The following is a 17695-nucleotide window of genomic DNA, read 5'->3' as shown; positions in this document are numbered from 1 at the left end:
TGTGAGCTATCGAATTAGGAGAGCCCAGAGCGGGCCAAAAGTCGTCTGTGGTTAGAGTTTTTATTTTTAGTTTGGTTCTGGACCCAGTAAATTATGGTTTAGGTCAGCTGGCGTCTTCATTTTCCAGATGGTCAGTGTTTCCCAATGAAGTGGACCATCGCTGGTTCTTCTGTGATCCAAACAATTTTGTGTTGGGAAATATGTCCACGGCAGGAAAATGCCACTGAGAGCCGTGCCGAGGCCCGGATCTGTCTGGGAAGGAAGGGCCTGTCGTTCCCATCGAGTGTGGTCAGTGGGGAGGGGTTCCAGCAGAGGCCAAGGGAAACTGGTCCAGTGACAGGAGAAAGGATGCGCACCTGGGCTCCTGCCTCACGGCGGGAAGTCCAGACTCTGCTTACTGGCCCTGGGAAGGCCGGTGATTCACGCAGAGAACTCTGATCTGATCAGCAGTTAAACCATGGGTTCCACTTACGGAGCACCACTTTAATCATTGCTCCCGAGTAAGGCTTGCAGAAGCAGGAGTGAGTGAAGGCTCCCTGGGTGCAGACAGACACCCGTGTGTGTGGACAGGGGTGACAGAAGGGGCCACATCACACACTCCGCATCACGAGGAAGCTGAAGTGCTGGGGAAACTGAGCCAGAAAAACGTCTCAAGTTTAGAAACACCTTAGTGCTGTATCATCTTCTTACCCGTCAAACAAGAAATGTTGCCTTCTAAAGCAATAAACAGACACCAGAACAAGGAATTGCTTTGTCATCGGATCCCTGTAAATTTGAAAAATGGTCGTTAGGGGACTTCCCTGGGGGCGCAGTGGTTGAGAATCCGACTGCCGATGCAGGGGACACGGTTCGAGCCCTGGTCTGGGAAGATCCCACACGCCGCGGAGCAACTAACCCCGTGCACCACAACTACCGAGCCTGCGCTCTAGAGCCTGCGAGCCACAACTACTGAGCCCACGTGCCACAACTACTGAGCCTGCGCTCTAGAGCCCACGAGCCACAACTACTGAAGCCCGTGCGCCCAGAACCCATACTCCGCAATAAGAGAAGCCACCGCAGTGAGAAGCCCACGCACCGCAACGAAGAGTAGCCCCCGCTCGCCACAACTAGAGAAAGCCCGCGCGCAGCAACGAAGACCCAACGCGGCCAAAAATAAATAAATACATTTATTAAAAAAAAAAAAAAAAGAAAGAGATGGTCGTTAGGTGGAACCACCTCTACAAAAATTGATCTGGTAATTCGAGGCTAGATTACATGTTTACGTTCCAGTCTGACATGTAACTCAGCTAATAGGTTCTGTTTGTTTCAGCTAAAATTCAAAACTCCCATTAGGTGACTATCGCTGGGTGAAATTGATTTCCGGCGGATTTTAGAGTCTCTTCTGTCCTTGTGTGCTTTCTGACGTGAACGCTCAGGCTGCTGTGCCCCACACCCTAACAAGGCTGATGGCGAAGTTGCTGAAGGCGCGGCCACTGCGTCTGACATACCTGATGGCCCCGCGAGGCCCCTACAAGTGGGCTGTTTCCTTGGCTCAGGCCCAGAGAGCGAGGGTGCACTGCTTGCTGTGTTCATCCCATTTTACCCCAGATGTAATCTCTTCTTTTCCAGTTCCTCGGCTGTTGGGCGTTCTCCTTTGGAAACGCATCCAGCTCAGTTTTATCCGTCAGGAAATGCTATCTATTAAAAACCAAACCTTAAAGATGTTATTCGTTTTCCCTAAAACGGAGAGGATCCCTCATTCTGGTAAAACCCAAGCTTCACTGTGGTAAGAGGAGGGGGTGGATTTGTCTGGGAAGGAAGGGCCCGTCTCAGCTTCAGAGACGTGAGGTTCGCTGCACTGACGCAGTGTGGGGTCTCAGCACGGACGCAGAAGCAAGTGACGGGCAATGCTCGGGACCCAGGAATTCGTGGCGAGACCTAACCGACAGCTTTACTGAGGCAAAATTCATGGATCCTAAAACCCACCCGTTCAAGGAGTCCAGTTCAGTGGAATTTAGTACTGAACCAAGTTATGGAACATCGCCACAATCTAATTTGATTGATTGATTGATTGATGGCCACACCGTGCGGCAGGCAGGATCTTAGTTCCCCGACCAGGGATTGAACCCGTGCCCCCCGTATTGGGAGTGCGGAGTCTTAACCACTGGACGCCAGGGAAGTCCCCATCATAATCTAATTTTAAAATATTTTCATCGCCCCGAAGAAACCCAGTACCCAGGCAACGGCTCCCCCAGCCCCTGGCAGCCACCACCACGCTTTCCGTCTCCATGGATTTGGCTGTACAGGACGTTTCACACAAACATCATCCAGTGTTTGCTCCTTTGAGTCTGGCCCCTTCCGCCTGTGCAGGGTTTGATTTGCATTTCCTTGAGGGCCGTTGATTTTGAGCGTCTTTCCATGTGATGTTGGCCGTTGTAAATCTTTGGAGAAAGTCTAGTCAAATCTCCTTATTTGTCTTTTCATTATTGGTTGCGATGGCCTCTGTCTATCCCAGATACCGATCCCTCATTAGATATGATTTGCGAGTATTTTCTAGGGCAACCCTGAGGACCTTTCACGCATCCTCAGGGGCCACGCAGGCAAAGCCTTGACGTCTAGTTCACCTGCGTTTTGGTGGAACGTCTTGTGATTCCCCAGGAACGAGGAAATCTGTGGGGCCGGGTCTCACCCACCTTCCTGCCACCCCCGGGAGGGTGTCCGGCACAGTTTCTTGTGGCCGCCCGGGGTTCTGATGCAGGGGAGCTGCCTCCTGCCCGCCACCCCCAGGATCGGGCCGCTGGACTCTAGCAGTTTCCCAGGACGTCGTGCCTGCGGCCCTTGTTCACGCACACACTGCTTAGTCCGCAACCAAGGAAACCCTTCCTGCTGCCCCTCGGTTGAGCCCTTCGTGGAGTGCCCTTCTGCACCCCAAGTCTGTCTCGGAAGCCCCATGGGGCCTGCTGGGCTGTGTGTGGCTGTGTGCCCTCTGAGCAGACAAGCAGTGGTGCCCTTCCAGCTCCTGGTAAGCTGGATGCTTCGTCTGTGGTCGACATGGGACCCAGGGAGGGCCCAGGGGGGGCGGGCGGCACTTTGGGTTACCTCATCCTTCTTCTGCGTTATAACCTGCGGGTGCTCCTCCCCACTCAGGCCGACGTGGGGAACTTTCCCTTTCATGTCCACAGAGCCCTGGGGTGCAGCTGCCAACCGCAGGTGTACCTGCGACCTCAGGTGTACGTGGAGACTTAGGTGTACCCGGGGCCTAGGGTGTACCCAGGGCCTTAGGTGTACCTGCAGTCTAAGGTGTACCCATGACCTTCGATGTACCCGGAGCCATAGGTGTACCGGGGGCCTCAGGTGTACCCGGAGCCTTAGGTGTACCCGGAGCCTTAGGTGTACCCGGAGCCTTAGGGTGTACCCGGGACCTCAGGTGTACCCCGGGGCCTAAGGTGTAGCCGGGACCTTAGGTGTACCTGCAAAGTCACCTTCCATAGGTGACACGTGTTGGGGGCTGAGCCGTGTCGCCTTAGGGGCACATGCAGGCTCTAAAGCCCTGTCCCTGCTCCAGTGGGGCCTGGAAGTGGCAGCCCAAGGCGTCACAGCAGGGAGTGTGGGTTTCAGAGTCGAGGGGGCCGGTGTGGAGCGAAGGGGTGCAAGATGTTTAGGAGGTTCACCCTCCCCAGGTCACCCCTCTCCTGTCCTGACTCAGCTCCTCCCCCGCCCTGAGGAGAGGCTTGGGCAGAACAGGAACAACGGCCCCTCCCTGCCCCACAGCTCTTAGTGAAGTGTCTCCTGCGCCCCCCGGGCCTTCCTGAAGCTGGAGGAAAGCTGGCCTCACAGGTTCAGGGCCTCTTTCCATCGGAGGTTCAGCCTCTGTGCCCTGACGGTGGTCTCTTCTCGCCTGTGTGTGTGTCGGATGGAACAGGGCAGAAAGTCTGCTGAGGTCCCTGCCTGGTTTAGGACATGCTGGTGGAGAGATGGAGAGTGGGTTTATTTCTGCTGACAGTTTGTAGATTTACAACTAAGTAGCCGAAACAGCTCTGCCTTTGTAATTTGGACACGTTACCTGCCGTCTGGCTCAGCAGCAGGAGGTAAACACCCCTGAAGTCCCGAGACTTGCGAGGAGAGTTGATGGTGCCTCTGGGGAAGGTGGGACTCATTTTCCTCTCGCACGTCCGGGCGGAGGACCGGCTCTGGGGCAGGGTTTGCCTGGCCGCTTCTTGCTGCCGTCATCCGCAGGGGACCCGACACCCTGCGCGGCTGCAGGGATGGAGCCCCGGCCCTGCGCTGTCACGCAGGGCTGAGTAGGACGAGGTTCATCCCCAAAGGAGCTGGTGTCGCGATGACGTGGCGAGTCCCTCGGAATATGTCGTGTTGGGTTTGTTTTCTGGCCTCGTCCCACAGGCAGGTGTTGTACCCCGACCTGTACAGTTAGAACAGCGCTGAGCGGGCAAGCGGTGTTTGAGGTGTTGAATGATTACGGTAAAGCCGGCCTGTGCCCAGGGTATGAACTGGCCCTAATGAGCCTCCTTGTGCCGTGCCTCCCTGGGGACGGGGCTCCTGTGCCCCTGCCCGGCCGCCGCGGAGCCACTGTCTTCAGAGTTTAGGCGGAAGGTTTCCAGGATTTTCATGTTTGTGTTAAAGTTGGTGGCACAGCGGTTGAGAGTCCGCCCGCCGATGCAGGGGACGCGGGTTCGTGCCCCGGTCCGGGAGGATCCCACATGCCGCGGAGCGGCTGGGCCCGTGAGCCATGGCCGCTGAGCCCGCGCGTCCGGAGCCTGTGCTCCACAACGGGAGAGGCCACAACAGTGAGAGGCCCGCGTACCGCAAAAAAAAAAAAAAAGTGAAGGTTCCCTGAAGCCACAAAGGCTGGACACGGTGCTGGATGGGACGGGCTGGGCCCCCAGAGCACAGCCGTGTGTTTCCTTTCGTTGCCTCTGTTCTTGACAACGCTGAGCAAGGGGCTGGGACCCCGTGCTGGGGCTGCCTGTCTGTGGGGGGAGGTCTGGGACCCCGTGCTGGGGCTGCCTGTCCGTGGCGGGAGGTCCGGCGCCCCGTGCTGGGGCCGCTATGCGAGGCTTCATCTTAGTCTCTCACGAGCAGCCGTCGTGTCTCAGGCGCTGCAGTGCTGACTGCATACGGTTGCTTGAGTGTCACTGGAAGGCTCTTCGGGTCGGAGGCGTCTCCTTAGCGTCTGGCGCACAGCACTGTGACTAACGCGAAGATGAGCGAGACCCAGGTCTCCTCGGTCCCCCGGGAGGCTTGTGGGTGAGCTGCTGCAGTGCGTGAACCGTCCTTCTGCTCTGAACTCATAGCTTTACTTTCTTCTTTCGTTAAAGACCTTTCCCCAAAGTTCTGGGATTGTCGTCTTTTTTTCTGAAGGCTTAGGGTTTTGCTGTCACTTTCTGGTTTTGAATGGACCCGCCCTGTGGCATTTCCACTGCCCACCAGCCTTGAAGGCCCCCCTCGACTCCTGCTGGGGGTGCTGGTGGCTGCTCAGACCACTCCTCTGATGAGCTGGGCGGAGGTTTGAGCACTTACCCCGTGAGGGTCCAATGGGTGGGCAGGGGTGGGGGGCCCGACCTTGCAGGGGCGCCCAGCCCTCCCCAGGGCCCAGCACAGACCTGCATCCAAGCCAAACCCCGGGAAGACCCCGCACCCCCCCGCCCCAAGGCCCGCTCTGACCGCTCTTCCCCCCGCAGTGTGCTGGGGAGGAAGACTGTGTGGACAGCCGGACCGTGTACGTGGGCCACTGCGAGCCCCCGCCGGGCGCTGAGGCCTACATCCCGCACAGGTGCCCGGACAACAGAATCGTCTCCTCCAAGGTAAGCATCAGCCTGTGAGCTCGCCGCACGGCCCGCGGCGCGTGGGCTCAGCACCCCTCCGGTTGCCCCCGAACACTGTTAAGACTTGACGTCACAGCACGTTCTCTTCACGTCCCTCTTACCTGTGTCACGTTTAAGGATCAGATTTGAAGTCTAGGACGTTCAGATCCTGCCGGCACCACGCATTAGCTGTCTGGCCGCGTGCCGCGATCGAGCCGCCCCAGGCAGGGTCTCCTCCTGCAAAACAGGGACGATGCAGGTGCCCCGGTGCCACCAGCTTGCGAACGTGCACGCTGGACGCGTGTCAGAGGCCATCAGTTAGGAGCGGTGACGCAAAGAGGAGGACGCGCGTGTCACCGTTTACGGGGGCTTTGACCGTCTCTTGGCCTGGAGGTGGGGTTGCAGGACCGTCTTCACACCTCAGATTAACCGGTAGCTGGGTCTTGAGAATGGGGTCGCTGACTCTGGAAAACAGTAAACAGTGGCTTTGCAGGCTACGGAGAACTTTCCACATGCCTGGTGTCCTGGACACCCAGACCCACGTCCCAGACCTACGTAATTCACACGTCAGTGTGCTGCGTGTCCAGATACCTGCGGTGGACCCGCTTAATTCTGTCATGAGTTATCAAGAGTGTCCCGTGCTTGTTACAAATACTTGACAACCGAGGTTTTCTAAAGCAGTTTTTAAAAAAATTTTTTTTTTAATAGAAGTACAGTTGATTTGCAATGTTGTGTTAATTTCTGCTGTACAGCAAAGTGGCTCAGTTACACATGTGTATGCATTCTTTTCCATTATGGTTTATCCCGGGGTATTGAATATAGTTCTGTGTGCTCTACACTAGGACCTTGTTGTTCATCCATTCTATATGTAATAGTTTGCTTCTACTAACCCCAAACTCCCACTCCATCCCTCCCCCATCCCCCTTCCCCTTGGCAACCACAAGTCTGTTCTCTGTATCTGTGAACCTGTTTCTGTTTCATAGATAGGTTCATTTGTGTAAGGCAGTTTTCTTAACGGAATTGTTTTATTTTAAAACTGCAATGTAAAATAATAACTTTAATCTCCAGAAATACAGCATGGGTAAGTCAGTTGCTCATAAACAAAATCACAGCCAAACAAATGTAGTCCGTGGTTGCCCAGACATGACCAATGAAAGGAGAAATAAACAGGAGGACCTCATATCCAGAAATAGGTCTTTCCAGTAGTGACATTTATAAGTTAGACAGTCTCGAATAGAGCTCACTGAAGATGCACCCTGTCAACCACTAGTGCCCCCAAAGGAACAAAATCTCAAACGTATTAGAAACCTGCTCGTATGCAGTGCAGACGCATCGAGGAATGGGGAAGTGCGCTGAAAACACTCAGATATTGTGCACGTGTGAACTTGCAGGGACAACTTCGAGTCCCCAGTCGACTAGGCATCGAGGCCCCACGCTGCCCCGCGTCTAGTCTGGGCAGGACGTTTGACAAAGCCACCTCGGCTACTGAGTCACATCCCGCACAGCTGGCTTCTCCCCCAGGGACGAAGCTTGGGCCCTGCTGTCCCAGCCCCGGTTCCTCCCAGGGACCTGGAAGGTTCTGTGCAGCTGCTCAAAGGAAACTTCAGAAACTCAGAGATCGGAGCAGCAAAGCCCTTCTTGACGCATCTGGTGGACTAGAGCCCGAGGCTGCAGGGCACTGCGTTTGTTATGAAGCCCCATCTACGCTCTGGGGGAGATAATGGGCGCTGAGGCCTACATCCCGCACAGGTGCCCGGACAACAGAATCGTCTCCTCCAAGGTAAGCATCAGCCTGTGAGCTCGCCGCACGGCCCGCGGCGCGTGGGCTCAGCACCCCTCCGGTTGCCCCCGAACACTGTTAAGACTTGACGTCACAGCACGTTCTCTTCACGTCCCTCTTACCTGTGTCACGTTTAAGGATCAGATTTGAAGTCTAGGACGTTCAGATCCTGCCGGCACCACGCATTAGCTGTCTGGCCGCGTGCCGCGATCGAGCCGCCCCAGGCAGGGTCTCCTCCTGCAAAACAGGGACGATGCAGGTGCCCCGGTGCCACCAGCTTGCGAACGTGCACGCTGGACGCGTGTCAGAGGCCATCAGTTAGGAGCGGTGACGCAAAGAGGAGGACGCGCGTGTCACCGTTTACGGGGGCTTTGACCGTCTCTTGGCCTGGAGGTGGGGTTGCAGGACCGTCTTCACACCTCAGATTAACCGGTAGCTGGGTCTTGAGAATGGGGTCGCTGACTCTGGAAAACAGTAAACAGTGGCTTTGCAGGCTACGGAGAACTTTCCACATGCCTGGTGTCCTGGACACCCAGACCCACGTCCCAGACCTACGTAATTCACACGTCAGTGTGCTGCGTGTCCAGATACCTGCGGTGGACCCGCTTAATTCTGTCATGAGTTATCAAGAGTGTCCCGTGCTTGTTACAAATACTTGACAACCGAGGTTTTCTAAAGCAGTTTTTAAAAAAATTTTTTTTTTAATAGAAGTACAGTTGATTTGCAATGTTGTGTTAATTTCTGCTGTACAGCAAAGTGGCTCAGTTACACATGTGTATACATTCTTTTCCATTATGGTTTATCCCGGGGTATTGAATATAGTTCTGTGTGCTCTACACTAGGACCTTGTTGTTCATCCATTCTATATGTAATAGTTTGCTTCTACTAACCCCAAACTCCCACTCCATCCCTCCCCCATCCCCCTTCCCCTTGGCAACCACAAGTCTGTTCTCTGTATCTGTGAACCTGTTTCTGTTTCATAGATAGGTTCATTTGTGTAAGGCAGTTTTCTTAACGGAATTGTTTTATTTTAAAACTGCAATGTAAAATAATAACTTTAATCTCCAGAAATACAGCATGGGTAAGTCAGTTGCTCATAAACAAAATCACAGCCAAACAAATGTAGTCCGTGGTTGCCCAGACATGACCAATGAAAGGAGAAATAAACAGGAGGACCTCATATCCAGAAATAGGTCTTTCCAGTAGTGACATTTATAAATTAGACAGTCTCGAATAGAGCTCACTGAAGATGCACCCTGTCAACCACTAGTGCCCCCAAAGGAACAAAATCTCAAACGTATTAGAAACCTGCTCGTATGCAGTGCAGACGCATCGAGGAATGGGGAAGTGCGCTGAAAACACTCAGATATTGTGCACGTGTGAACTTGCAGGGACAACTTCGAGTCCCCAGTCGACTAGGCATCGAGGCCCCACGCTGCCCCGCGTCTAGTCTGGGCAGGACGTTTGACAAAGCCACCTCGGCTACTGAGTCACATCCCGCACAGCTGGCTTCTCCCCCAGGGACGAAGCTTGGGCCCTGCTGTCCCAGCCCCGGTTCCTCCCAGGGACCTGGAAGGTTCTGTGCAGCTGCTCAAAGGAAACTTCAGAAACTCAGAGATCGGAGCAGCAAAGCCCTTCTTGACGCATCTGGTGGACTAGAGCCCGAGGCTGCAGGGCACTGCGTTTGTTATGAAGCCCCGTCTACGCTCTGGGGGAGATAATCGAGAGCAGCGATTCCTAAATCCCATTTATGACCCCTTGCTATGATTCAAGTTTCGAGCCAATTTATAATTTTCAGGTTTTCCCTTCTAATATTCCCGCAGCCGGTGGCCAGCAAGACATTGAGGGGCCCCGTGTCACCTCCCAGGGTCTGCTCGGCCCCGGGGTCTGCAAGGTGCTGCCCTGCCTGCGGTGGCTTCTTCCTATGTGCCCCGAGGCTCCTTGGGTTCTGACAGAGGAAACCCACCTCCGGGGCGAAGGCGCTGTAAGGATGGGTTTAGATACACGTGCAGGTCCTGGGCGCCTTTTCAAAACTGTTTATTTTCGGGAAAGTTCCTTCACCCCACGCCCTGACAGAATTAAGTCAGCATCTGCCCCAGGAGCCAGATCAGGCTGTCACACAGGAGGCGTGGGTTTTGGTGAAAAGGCAACAAGTCTCAGCTCTGAGGAGAGAGGGCACTTGCAGTATCAGTGGCTTAAAGTCAGTTCCAGGTAGATGATGGTGTGTAATTTCAAGAACAATTACAGATGACGTAACCTCGGTTGCTAATTGATCTCAGGACAGAGGAGATCCTCAGACGAGGACCTAGAATCCAAGTCAGTAGCAGGGTGGACAGGCCGTGGATTTAGACCAGATGACGTGGACATCTGGACACATGATCATTTTCATTTAAAAACAGCTCAGGATGTGGAAAATACAACTTAATTTGTAAAGCGTAGGTTTACAGGCAGGTTCAGAGAATATGTGTCTGGTGATGTATATATGTTTTCTTGGGAAGAGAACATTCGTTTCTACCTTCACAGAAAAGATGGTCAACAAAGATTTCGTAAGTGTGCAGACGTACCTTAGTAATGTTTTGTGACTTATGACTTAAGGAGCAGTAATACGACTACCAGCAGCAAAGTCGTAAGTTTGATTTTATTAAATCCAAGGTCGTGAAAGCACTTAGCATGTGAAAAGTTACACGAGGGGTGAAAATGCTCATCTGGCCTGATCTGAAGAAGTGCTGTTATTGGTGATCAGTGAGTTCTGTTTCCTTTGGGGGCAGAGCCTGGTAGAAATGACCCCAGCACAACTCCTTGGCTTCTGACCTCACGCCGAGCCCCCAACCCAAGGCCTGCTCTAGCACCAGATCCTGGACTCAGGGACAGTGGGGCTTCATCAGGTTACAAAATTGTACCTTTGGGCACAAGACGCGTGTGGCTCCCGTCTCTGCCCTCAGCGTGCTGTGGAACTAAATGTTCAGCTCAGGCTGTGCTGTCCCTCCACCCTGTACAGAAAGCTGAACTACTTGTGACCTTCCGGGTCGCCTTCCCTGGAGATCAGTGACCGTGCCCGGTGCGTTTTTAGGGCGCCCCGTGCGCACCTGTGCGGGATTCCCCCTCCAGGCACACAGTAGCCGCAGCCTCAGCGGTTTCCAGGCGCTCTGGTTTCACTCTCCGGGGCTGGCGAAGCAGGGTGGCGCCAGGCTGTCCTTGTCTCCCCGTCTCCATGTGACTAAAGGTCGACCAGGCGGGACGGCTTCTCTGCGTCTGAGCCGCCCTCCCAGTGAGTACAGGACACAGGTGACTCTCACGGAAGGAAGAGAGTGGCCAAATCCAGCTCAGCGCTGTCGACACACGACCCCCAGGGCAGATGCACACTTTGGGTGTGAAGTCTTTCATGGCGTGAAAGAAACACAAGGCTAGTAATTGTCCTGTGGCTTCAATACTCCTCAAGTTGTCTGGTGGGAAAGAGATGCTCCGCCGACCTCAGACTCCTTAGCTCCCTCAGAGCAAAAAAAAAACCCCCTTTGTTCCATGCTTGTGGCTCAATATCAAGGATTCCAGTATTAAGTTCTATTCTGCTGATCCTGGGACTTGACAGATGTAGGTCAGAGTGTTGCATTGTACATTGTAATACAAAGTGTTACATTATATTGTGGCCCAAGCGTCTAAGCAAATATTTAGATCTTTAGAATTTAGCAGAGATCAAAAATGTGCAATTGGAGGACTTCCCTGGTGGCACAGTGGATAAGACTCCATGCTCCCAATGCAGGGGGCCTGGGTTCGATCCCTGGTCAGGGAACTAGATCCCACACGCACGTCACAGCTAAAGATTCGCACGGCGCAACTAAATATTCGCACGCCACAACTAAGGAGCCAGGCAAGCCGCAAGTAAGGAGCCCGCTTGCCACAACTAAGACCTGGTGCAACCACATAAATAAGTAAATAAATAAATATTTTTAAGATGTGGTAATGGAATATTTTAAAAATGTACAATTGGCACACCATCATCCAGTTGCCAGCCCTTACCTGTGACATAAAATGTTCGTTTTATTTTATTTTACCCAGGCAGTACTGATATATCAGTGCAGTCATGAATGTTTCAACTATCTCTTTGGGTTTTCACTCTTCTTACCATGCATCACCAGGGATTTTGACCGTATTACTAATGACCAGCAGTAACAACTTACGACAGTCGTTTATTCTGTAAAATATGGAGATCACAAAACATAATGTCTGAGCTGCAGTGTGGGCCTCCTGCACCTGATAGGAATGAAGTCATCATTTAAGTGGCTTTAAATTAAGTGGCTTTAAAGGTGCCTGTGGGTCTAGATGCAGAGAGATAACCAAGGTGCTTACGGTCCAGATGAGAGAGATGTCGTGCAGAGCAGGCTCTCCCCCTTCAGGGGGCGATCTTCGTTAAAAGGCAAAACTGTCAAATGGAATTTTAAAAACAGTGTCCAAGCTCAGTGTTTACTGTAGGTTAATGACATACGGGACATTGTTGTTTTCAACACAAAGGTTAGGGAAGGTCTCCTTCTGAGGCAGAAACGAGACATTTGGCGAGTAAGTGGCCTGACTACCCTCCCTGTGTCCCTCTCCAGCCCCCTGGGTAAGGGGGAGGGGCTGGCCCAGGACACCTCCTCAGTGCAGGAACCGTAGCCTAGCTGGGTTAAGACCACCTGAAAATGGTGACTTCTGTTTCACGTTCTGTCCCCTCGCAGCCACGCTGTAACAAAACCGAGAGCTTACCAAAAATTACAGTCAAAGGAGAATGCTAACCATGTGTGTTTTGAGTTAACAATCAGAGGTTTACATTTTACGAGAGACATTTTAATAGTAAAACTATTCTTAAGCTACTTTGCCTTACCTTGAATTGTTGGAATTAGGTAGTTGACATATGCTGCTCTTGGAGCACATGTTCTGTGTTAGCGGTTGTTTTTACAGTCAACGAGTTGATAACATGTCTACAAACACTCTCAATTTTGTATCTAAAGCTAGACATTTTGTACTTGGAAATTCAGGACAGCTTATCGTGTGGTAGAGTGATGCCACGCAATGTAAAGTGTGATCGGAATGACTCCTTTCTGTTTTCCTTTCATGCAGTACACATTCTGGAACTTCATACCCAAGAACTTATTTGAACAATTCAGAAGAATAGCCAACTTTTATTTTCTTATCATATTTCTGGTACAGGTAAGTCTGGTCATCTTTTTCCGTCACCTCAAATGTGAATATAAATAAGTGGCATTCATTCTCAGGTGATTGGATTGCTCCTCAGAAGGAGCAAGGACTTAATGCCCCTTTATCCGCAGATACATCCCTTGTTTTCTTCAAGGACTAGCACGTTGGGTCAGAGAGACCCGTTCACTAAAACATAGGCCTGAGCGCTGTGCATGTGAACTGGTCCTGGCCACTTTCCGTCCTCGTTCTCCAGTACTGACGGGAGAGCAGTATCTTCCTAGTCTTTAGGGGGGATTCTCCTAAAGAAAAACATTAAGAGAAAGAGAGTTAAAAAAAAAGAGAGTGAAAACCACAGTCAGGTATGGATTAGGGAACAGGTCAGGTGTGCTTTAAGAACAGCAACCTAACTTGTCTCAATCATACAGAACACCGTTGAAGGACTTTTAAAATTTCCCCGACAGTCATTTATGCAAATAATGTAAGTGTGGCACCAGAAGCAGAGGGGTGAATGGAAATAAAACGTGCGCTGGAGTCAGCTGGTGTCTTTGCCACTGCTGACGTGGCTTCCTAAGCACATCCCGTGGTTAAGGAGAACTGCCCTCAGTTTTATAGTAAAAATTCATATCTAATTTATCTCCAGTGGTGGGATGAAGTGGGGTAATAGTAAAGCGAGTTAAAATGAGTCACAGCAAACGTCGGCAGGTGTTACAGGGCCAGCCAGTCCGTCCAGAGCCCCTAAGACGTGTTTCTGAAAATGACTCAACGGTTCTCTTCTCATTGCAGCTGATTATCGATACGCCCACGAGTCCAGTGACGAGCGGCCTGCCGCTGTTCTTTGTCATCACTGTCACAGCCATCAAGCAGGTGAGCCTTACGGGCAGAAAGGACGACGGTCCTACAGAATCTCTGCTACAGGACATCGCCTTTCATCCAAAGCAGAGTTCCCTGCTTTGTTTCAGCTGGTTCGTAGGAAACTTAGCTGACTTCTAGAAATTCACTTTTGTGACTGGTTTAGGTAGAGTCTTGAGTTAAGAGATGCTTGAGTTAAAAGAAGAGAGATTGTGTAATGTAGCGCTAGTTTGTCGCCCCGAGACTTTGAAGAGGACACGGTCGTTCTCGCGTGGAATCACCCGGAGACACAGCACCTGAGTTGCCTCGCCCGCTGTGTCCCTGGCTGCCCGGACCCTGAGGACCTGCTCGTGCAGAGGGTCTGGGATGTGACTCCATAAGTAGAACAGCCCGGCAACCCCTGACTCGCTCCGTGTGGATCGTGCTGTTCTTTGCGATCCTGATAAAGCCAGTGACTAACAGGAAGGATAGGTCGTCCGTTAGTCCCACCATCCACTCAGCCAGTTTAATGCTCAACCATCACTTCTGTTTAGTTCCAGAAAATTCCCGACATCTTGAAAGAAACCCCCGTACCCGTGAGCGTCACTCGCCGTCCCCCTCCGCAGCTCCTGGCGGCCACCAGTCTACTTTCTGTTGCTATAATTTGCCTACTGGGGACATTTCCTATTAACAGAACCATACAGTAGTGGTCTTTTGTGTCTGGCTTATTTCACCGAGCATGTTTTCAGGGTTTATCTACGTTGTAGCATGTGTCAGTGCTTCATTCACAGATGAATAATACTCCATCATGTGGATAGACAGACCGCATTTTGTTTATCCATCATCCACTGATGGACGTTTGGGGTGCTTCTACTTTTTTGTGTGTGTGTGTGTGGCTTTATTTATTTATTTACTTACTTCTTGCCACATGGCGTGGCTTGTGGAATCTTAGTTCCCCGACCAGGGGTCAAACCCAGAGAAAGCGCAGAGTCCTAACCACTGGATCGCCGCCAGGGCATTCCCGGGATGCTTCTACTTTTTGTCTATTATGGAGAACACCGTTATGAACATTCACATATAAGCTTTGTGTGGACATAGGTTTTCATTTCTCCTGGGTACATACAAAGGAATCGAGTTGCGCTAATGTTGTAAAGAACTGCCAAAGTATTTTCCAAAGTGACTGCCCCATTATACATTCCAACCAGCCGTGTGTGAGGTTTCAGTTTCTCCACATTCCTGCTAAGGCTTGTTGTCCATCTTTTTTATTACACTTACCCTAGCGGGTGTGGGGTGGTATCCCACTGTGGCTTTGATTTTACGTTTCCTTGGTAACTAATGATGCTGAGCATCTTTGCATGAGCTGATTGGCCTTTTGTAAATCTTCTTTAGAGAAATAGCTTCAAGTCATTGGCCTGTTTTTAAATTGGGTTGTCTTTTTGTCCATGAGTCGTGAAAATTCTTTGTGTGTTGTACATACAAGTCCCTTATCTGCCGCAGACTTTTTTTTTAGTGATTTATTTATTTACTTATTCATTTGTTTTGGCTGCGCTGGGTCTTAGTTGCGGCATGCGGGATCTTTTAGTTGCGGCATGCAAACTCTTAGTTGCGGCATGCATGCGGGATCTAGTTCCCCGACTAGGGATGGAACCCTAGCCCCCTGCATTGGGAGCGCAGAGTCTTACCCACTGGACCACCAGGGAAGTAAGTCCCTGCTGCAAACTTTTGAACAGGATGACATTTGCATTTGAAATAATTTACAGAAAGGTAGCATCTAGTTAAATTCTTGATGGTCACATTGTTGCTGACAAAGCCATGCTTTCTGTGTTAGTTTCTAAATAAAAAATTAAGAAACTGAACACACATGTCACATGAGACATGGTTCAAGTGACAGTGGGTGACAGTGGGAATGAGGTGACGCATGGCGGAGTGATTGACTCCAGACTGAGAAAACAAGAAGCACGGAGTCTCAAGGTGACCTTTGTGAGTGTAAGGGCGGTGCGTGTATCTCTCACAGCCAGTCTTCAGTGTGAACGTCTGGACTGGTCTGTATTTAATACAGAACCGTGAGAAGCATTTAAGGATTCCTTTGTGATAGCTTGGGTTTTATTTTCCACTCACCAGTCATCTGGGAATACAGATTTGAACAACGATATGATTTTACTTTATACCCATTCAATTGGCTTTTAAATGTCTGAAGAGCAGATGGGATTAAGATGTGGTCAAACAGGCATCCACACACACTGATGGGAGCGTGTCGGGACCATCTTGGGGAACAGTTTGGCAAAGCTGAGGATGTGATACAGGGACCCGCAGATGGAGCCTGGTCTATGCACTTAGCACATACTGTGTGAGCCTCTTAGAACAGACCAGTCACCGGGGGGGCTGGCGACCCCAGGCCTGATCTTAGAGGGCTCTGCCCTGAGACAGTGATGCAGGCAGAGCTGAAAGAGCACCGAGCCAGCCCCAAGGGCATCCTGACCGCATACAGCAAGTGTCCCTGTCCCTAAGTGTGTGCCCTCGAACTCCCCGCCCTGTGGCTACAGAGTGAGGGCGGTGGTAGCAGCTCCTGGTGGGTGAGACCCGCCCATGGGCACAGAAAGCACCTGCCTGCCACCTTGGCCAGGACACGGTGCCCTGCGCAGCCCGGGTCCATCCTGGCTCGACCCTCAGACATAGGCCAGCAGACCCAAAGGGCCTGAGGAGAGGACGAAGGAGGTCCCTTGTCAGAGCTGTGACCTTCCAGGGCCACCCGTCCCCAAGCTAACCTCCAGCTCTGCCAGCCCCCCGCTTCCTCCTCAGCCCCCTCCTCGGGGGGGGCCCCAGCCCCTGGGTGCCGTATCCTCCCCTGCCCACCTGCCCGCAGCCCTCACCCCTTCCTCAGCGCCCCTGAGACCCAGGGGGCTCGAGCGGCCCTCGGCCCCCAGGGACCCCAGGCACAGCCCAGCTGACCCGAGGGTGGCCATCCGCCTGCGCGGGTCCCGACGGGGAGCCTTTGGAGCTGTGTCGGGTGGGGCGGAGTCGGGTTGGTCCTGTCCTTGCGGGCCGGAGGCCGCGGCACGGGGCAGCCGGGACGCGAGCAGGAAGGGGTCAGTTCAGGACGCGTGTCCCTGTGCAGGACGCGCCAGGACTTGCCCGGGTGGGGGCTGGGTGCGAGGGAAGACGTGGCTTCGCGCATGGCGGTGGCGGGAGCCCAGGGACGCAGCTCCCCCCACTCGTGTCCACACGCACTTGACCGTGGCCACGGCCGCGCCCGCCAAGTCCAGGAGGGGCTCACGGCGTCTCTCCCCGCAGGGCTACGAGGACTGGCTGCGCCACAAAGCCGACAGCGCCGTGAACCAGTGCCCCGTGCACTTCGTCCAGCACGGCCGGCTGGTGCGGAAGCAGAGCCGGAAGCTCAGGGTGAGTCCTCCCCGCCCCCGCCGACCCCAGACGGCCCCCAGACGGCCGCAGACCTGTTACAACGAGGAAACAGCGCCACGGGGCTGTTTTCATTGGCCAAACCCCGTATGAAATCGTTTCATTTATTGGATGCAGGCCCACCCTCTTCCCCAAGTACTGCTCACTTCGGGCAAGCTCCTACCACTATCTTTCTTTAACTTCTTACTTCTATGTATTTATTTTTAAAGCTTTAATCGACTTGACTTTTAGAGCAGGTTTAGGGTCACAGCAAATTGAGTGGAAGGTCCAAAGCCTCCCCGTGTCTCCCCCGCGCCCGGTCCCCCATGCACAGCCTCTCGGCCATCAGGCTCCCCCCAGGCCTGTTGTCTGAAGCGTACGACTTGATAGTAACCAGTCAAGACAGGGAGAGCTCTGAACACCTGTAGAGAAGTTATTTTACAGTAAGGCAAAACCATATTAGTATGATCAGCTCTACTAGTGGGGAATTTATGAAAATGGGGACAGAAACCTCCCTGAAAGCTGCATGTTAATTTCTTCCTTTTCAATATATTATTGGTGTAATAATGCATCATTGTGTTTAAATTCAAATTTAAATTATTTAGGTGGATTATTTCCAGGCCTGTGCTGGCCGCTTAGAGGCGCTTACATGTGTGCATGTGATAAGTATGATTTTTACGGTTTGTCCCCGAGTCATGTCTCGCTGTGAGCCTGGGGGTGG

General features: G+C 52.4%; 1 protein-coding gene across 3 annotated transcripts in view; it reads left to right on the top strand.

The window, feature by feature from the left end:
* The first annotated feature begins 5684 nt into the window (after positions 1-5684).
* Positions 5685-17695, top strand: part of ATP11A (ATPase phospholipid transporting 11A) — a 62822-nt gene continuing 50811 nt past the window's right edge. The window contains exons 1-4 of one of the 3 annotated variants that reach the window (XM_024753994.1): positions 5685-5801; positions 12673-12762; positions 13534-13614; positions 16870-16977. The gene's annotated coding sequence lies outside the window, so the exon portion shown is untranslated. Of the gene's footprint in view, positions 5802-7529; positions 7582-12672; positions 12763-13533; positions 13615-16869; positions 16978-17695 lie in introns of those variants that run through there. The other 2 variants (XM_024753995.1, XM_024753993.1) reach the window with 2 other exon arrangements.

The sequence above is a fragment of the Neophocaena asiaeorientalis genome, unplaced genomic scaffold (assembly GCF_003031525.2).
Source record: "Neophocaena asiaeorientalis asiaeorientalis breed wild unplaced genomic scaffold, Neophocaena_asiaeorientalis_V1.1 scaffold684, whole genome shotgun sequence".
In the NCBI taxonomy this organism is placed as follows: Eukaryota; Metazoa; Chordata; class Mammalia; order Artiodactyla; family Phocoenidae; genus Neophocaena; species Neophocaena asiaeorientalis.
The sequence above is the reverse complement of the archived record's forward strand: the minus strand, read 5'-3'. Positions and strand labels throughout refer to the sequence as shown.